The sequence below is a fragment of the Loxodonta africana genome, chromosome 13, assembly GCF_030014295.1.
Source record: "Loxodonta africana isolate mLoxAfr1 chromosome 13, mLoxAfr1.hap2, whole genome shotgun sequence".
NCBI classification, from domain to species: Eukaryota; Metazoa; Chordata; class Mammalia; order Proboscidea; family Elephantidae; genus Loxodonta; species Loxodonta africana.
The window spans coordinates 75661012-75667205 of NC_087354.1; positions in this window are offsets into that span (position 1 = coordinate 75661012).

Consider the following 6194-nt stretch of genomic DNA (forward strand, 5'->3'; position numbering starts at 1 on the left):
TGACACACAAAATTAATCATCACAGCTGTCATCAGTGCCGGCACCTGATAAAAGCCTCGAAATCCCTGACTCTTGTGCTTCACTGTCTCGAGCTTAAAAGCCCTGAGAGGACAGATTGGCCAGGCTGCCACAAGGTCTGTGGCTGTGCCCTGGCTTCCAGGGAAAGGGCTTATAGGCCATTTCCACTGCCTCTATAGTTTGTCATTCAGAAGCTCTGGCCACCAGTCCCTCACTCTGTCTGTCCAGCCAGCAAGTTCTACATTGGAGGTGTCCGTTGCTGTCTTAACATTCGTGCTGGGCCTCTCCTGGGCGGTGCTGATAATGAATACGTTGCTGATATTTTGTTCCTTTTTTTATCAGAAAGGCTGAGAGCACTTTGCAAACATTCATAAATGATAAGACGTCAGTGCAGCTGTGAATAAATCAGCAGGAACTTTCTCAGCTAGTTTCGTTCTTGCATTCTCCCTCTGCCCATCAAGAGTGGGTTACCAGACCTGACCCCTTTTCTTTCATCCTATCGCCACCCCTGGCACTGACAGTGGAAACTTGCCGCTTCCATTTCTAACTAGATATGTAATCTACTTTCATTTTGGCGACTAGTCCAGTTGTTTTTTTTTTTTTCCATGAGGCTGGGTGGCGAGCCTTGCCCTGGTTTCTGAGGTCTCATGTTCACCCACAGTAAGCCAGGCCTCCTTTTTTCTCCTGTTTTTTTCAAAGCAGAGGACACGAAGGCCGACATTTAGCAAAGGCAGCCAAAATGCTGTTGTTCTCAGTGTGCAGTCTATGAACCACTGCATCAGTAGCACCCCACGTGCATGCTAGAAATGACTCCATCACTAGCTCCCCAGCAGCCCCCCCACTTCACCTATCCCAAGCCATCATATCGGCCTCTGTGGCTGATTTGGCTATTAAGTCCCCCAGATGAAAGTCGTATACTTTAATTTGAAAACCACTGGCCCGGAGTAGTCACAGGATCAGCATGGTAGTATATTCTGATTTGCAGTCACAGGCCTCAATCCAGCTGTATACCTCCAGAATAAGGACTGATAAAATGAATGCAATTGGCAGTGAGTGGACACTCTTTGGGGGAATTGTCATCCATTTCACGAGTATTTAATGATCACCTATTATGTGCAAAATGGTTAACCATCAGTGGCTGATCAAAGGCTGGTGATTCAAGTCCACCCACAGGTGCCTTGGAAGGCCCAGCAATCTACTTCCAAAAACTCACCATTGAGAACTCTGTGGAACACAGTTCTGTTCTGACACACATGTGGTCACCATGAGGCAGAATCAACTCAGTGGCAACTGGTATTATATGCAAAGTCCATGCCAGAACTATCCAGGAGACTCTTGATCTAAAAATTGCATTAGCTCCACGGTTTTCTGTCTTCTAAAATAAAGGAGCCAAATGGATGGATTTGGAGGGTCCTCTAGTTCCAATATCCTACAATTTATGAAGTGGTTGGATTTAGCCATGACCATTTCCTAGACGCTCTTAAAAAAAAAAAAAACTCAAACACACAAAAAGAAAGCACAAAAAATAACAGATACTCGTGTGCCAACCACCTATATTGAACACATTTTAACGTTTTGCAATATTTCCTTCATACATTTTTTCAGAAATAAGTTATTGTAGATACAGCTGGAGTCCTCACTGCCATTCCATTTTCTCCTCGCCTTGCTTCCTCCCCAGGGGTGATGATCCTGAAGGTCGTATATGTCCTTCACCTATACTTTTATCTTTGACTATGAATATTTTTGTTTGGTACTTTTATAAGTGTATGTACATGGTACCCTACTCTATAGATCTTTTGTACTCTTTTTTTTTTTTTGCTTCACATTAGTATTTCCAAATATGTTAATAAATGTAGACCTATTCTGTTCATTTTGTCTGATAGATTGTATTCTGATTTATGAATAGTATTCTAATTTATTCAGCCATTTCCCTACTAACAGACACATAACAGTACCCAGTATCAGGCTGTAAATTCTGACCCTGTGTCTTAGTTTCCAAGGAGCCCTGCTGGCACAGCGGTTAAGTGCTCAGCTACTAATCGAAAGGTCATGGTTCGAACCCACCAGCCGCCCTCCGACTGTTTTCCTCTTCTCCCTGGGTATAAGCCTGTATCCATTCTGCTCCTTTTATAACTTAGAAATGATTAGATTTAGAAAGCACCCTACTTTGATATGGCCAAATTAGCATAAGAAAAAAAACCCTGTTTCCAAACAGAATCATGTTTACAGGTGTCAGGGCCAGGATTTCAATACATATTTGGGGGGACACGATTCAGTCTACAACATCCTCTAGCCACTGCAGCTCAGAAAAACCAAAGGGTGAAGAAAAGTTCCCTCTTCCCTTTCCTCTGGTCAGTACTTCACACTTGGACTTGGAAAACCAGGCGGAAATGAAGAAAGGTTTGCTTTGTAATTATCATAAAGTTGGCACTCCATAGAATTTTAGAAGACAAGCTAGAAGTAGAAATTTGTACAGAGTGATATTTTATAAAACCCAGTATGTCTACAAGTACAAAAAATCTACCAGTTACCTCTCATAGTAATAAGCCCACTATGAGGGCTCTCCTGTTGGGTGTGCACCAAAGGACCATCAGCAATGAACCTTTCTTGGCATTTGGTTCTATTCCACAGGATGCCTGAAGACATTTACCGGAGAGTTTCCACCCCCATCCTGCTGTCTTCATTCCTATGTGTGACTCAGGAAACGACAGCCCCCATGGTACACACAGAATGCTCCATAAAGAAAAGAAACTAGCACCAATACAGATTTTCTTAAAATACAACCATTAAATGTGTAGGGATCCACAATCAACACCCATGGAAGCAGCAGTCAAGAAATCAAATGACGTATTGCACTGGACAAATCTGCTGCAAAAGACCTCTTTAAAGTGTTTGAAAGCAAAGAGGTCACTTTGGGGACTAAGGTGCATCTGACCCAAGCCATTGTAAGCCTGTTGGGTTCCAACCTCCGACCTTTAGGTTAGCAGCCAAGTGTTTAACCACTGTGCCACCAGGGCCCCTTGGAAACTAAGACAGAGGTTCAAAATTTACAGCCTGATACTAGGCACTTTTATATATCACATTCTGCTGGAGAAGAAATGGCACAAAATTCCAAATGGCCCAGTGCCTCCCAATGCCCAAAGCTTTGATTTTGTGCCCGATTTAAAGATGAAGTCATGAAGACACATGCCACTTTGATCTAAGATTCACTACACTTTGTATATATAGCAAAATATCAAGCAAATGTGGCATGTATGATGCTGTAAGTGAAATACTGAGCCCTAGGCCGTGAATTCTTAAAGTACTGGGACCTGCCCCTGGCACACAGTCAGCACCCAATAAATGCTTATAGGGTGAAGGGAGGAGTGAGAAGCAGACAAGCCAGAGGACTGGGCCCGGAACCTACCACATCAAGATCCCTAACTGGGACCCCACTCCCGAGGCAATGACTCATAGCTGCTATCTGATGGTAAATGAGAAAAACTGCATCTCTATTAGCACGCTACATAGAAGAGTAGAACTCATCACCGGGGCATGATGCGTGTTTTGATAAGTTCATTGTCTACCATAAAAATATGCAGGCCTCTGCAGCCTTGGGTTCTGGGCTGTCTTGGCATCAAGGTTTGTCGGGAACTTGAATTCCTTTCTTCATTGGGGTGGAGGCTCAACCAGAATTCCAAAGCGGAAACTTCATCACCGACCCAACATTGAGTGCCTACTGTGTGCAGTAGGTACAATGAGAGCTAGGCTCGGGGGGTACAAGGATGAAAGACAGAGTTGGAAGAATAAGCTCATGGTTACAGCTCAGAACTGGCCGGGTTATAGGGGCAGGCAGCGGCATGCTGGCCGCACAGGGGAGGGGAGCACCTTTCTAGAGGAGGTGACCAGTGAGCTGACAGAAAGGTTCAGATTTGCTAGGGTTTTAAAGTAAAAGGCTCCCCCTCCCCTCCTGACTTCATGTAGTCTTACACAGTCTTTGGTGAGTGCTGGGGTCGGAAGGCTTTATGTTTACCCCCTAGGGTTGGTGGGCTTGGGACCATGGCTGTGCCCTTCAAAAAGGAACACGAGAGCACACGGCCACACGACCCAGACTGCTCAAGTCTTAACCCCAGCCCTGTGTCTTCTCTATAGCTTCCCTCCTGGTGACCCATTGACTCTGGGGACTGACTATATCCCAGGATCCTCTGGTAGTTTTTGCATACATGGTCCTTAGGCAGCTCCTTCCCAATGCAATGCCCTCACCCCGAAATTTGTCCTACCCACAATTCCAATCTGCCGCTTGGCAACTCCTGGTGGATAATCAGGAGTTATGGTGCTATCTACTCCAGAGGGAGCCTTGGTGACCCAGTAGTTAAGCACTCAGCTGCTAACTAAAAGGTTGGTGGTTCAAAACCACCAGCCACTCTGTGGGAGAAAAATGTGGCAGTCTGCTTCCATAAAGATTCCAAACCCACTGCAGTTGAGTGGATTCCTACTCATAGCAACCCAATAGGACAGAGTGGAACTACCCCGTAGTTTATGGGAAGCAGACTGCCACATCTTTCCCCCGCGAAACTACTGGTGGCTTCAAAACTTTGAGCTTTCAGTTAGCAGCCTAGTGTTTAACCACTGTACCACCAGGGCTCCTCATAAAGATTACAGCCTTGGAAACCCTATGGGACAGTTCTACTGTTTTATAAGCTCGCTGTGAGTCAGACTTGAAGGCAACGGGTTATGGTTTGGAATCTGCTCTAGAGCAGATAATGCCTGCATTGCATACTGCACACATTTCGTTGCTCCAGTGGCCTTTGTTAGGTCCAGAGAACATGCTGTGTTTTCTCTGTATGGGTTTGTATTTTGAGTCTCAGGGAAATTTTAAGACACGAGCTGTTAGTTAGTGCCCCTGCATGTTACCAAGTGCATGGCGCAGTTATCTTGGCTCTTATCACAGTATATTTTAATTAACTGTGTTCTCCCCTTCCAAAGGTGAACTGTGATAACCTGAGGAGAAATAATAATCAGGGTCTTTTTATTTTTGTATCCTCAGTGTCTGGCACAATGCTTTGAATAGCGTGGTTGCTCATTAATGCCTGTTAAAATGTCATCAACAATTGAGGATGAGGAGGCTGAGGCTGAGTGCTTAATATAGGTCAGACTCAAGTCTACACAGTGTATATACACATACATACATATACATATATAAACTCACAGCAGTCTTACGTGGTCTGTGCCACTGTTATTTCCATTTTACAGATGAGGAAAGTGAGGCATATAGAGTAAGATAATTTGCCTAAAGGCACATAGTAAAAGGCAAAGCCAGAGTTCAGACCCACGTTCCAGGGTTGACACTCCCCATCGCCACAGCGTGCTGTTTATATAACCCTGTAAAATTCAAAACCACTTTGATGATATTACAGTCCGTCTCTCTCCTGCTACAACTTCGCACGGTCTCCAGGAACTAGAGTAACTTGGTCACCATGAGCAGTATTATGGAAAGAATTTCTGGTGCTGGGAGTGACACCTGCCCTGCGTGACTTTGAGACTCGGTTTCCTTATTCATAAAACAAGGGTGTTGGACTAGAAGACCTCTGAGGTTCATTTGTGGTCTAAATACCATGGATTGCCTCACCCTGTCTGACAGAGCTAACGCTAATAAGAACTCCTTTGATTCTTCTATCACTTCTCGAGACAACCCCGGTGACGTAGTGGTTAAGAGTTACGGCTGCTAACCATAAGGTCAGCAGTCCGAATCCACCAGGTACTCCTTGAAAGCCCAGTGGGGCAGTTCTACTCTGTCCTATGGGGTCGCTATGAGTTGGAATCCACTGGATGGCAATGGGTTTGGTTTTAGTTTTATCACTCCTTGATAGTACACGGCTTCTCACTGATGGAGCCCTGGTGATGCAGTGGGTAAGAGCTCAGACTGCTAACCAAAAGGCCTGCGGTTTGAATCCACCAGCCACTCCTCAGAAGCGTGATGGGGCAGTTCTACTCTATCCTGTAGGGTCACTATGAGTCAGAACCGACCTGACGGCCACAGGTTTATCCCTGGTAGTTTCCCGGTTCATTCACAATCCCTCTGGAGCAGTTTCCCTAAGCTGGCACTAGTACTGGTTGCCATCAGGTTGATTCTGATTCAGGGCGATCCCATGTGTGTCACAGTTGAACTGTGCTCCATAGGGTTCTCAATGGCTGAG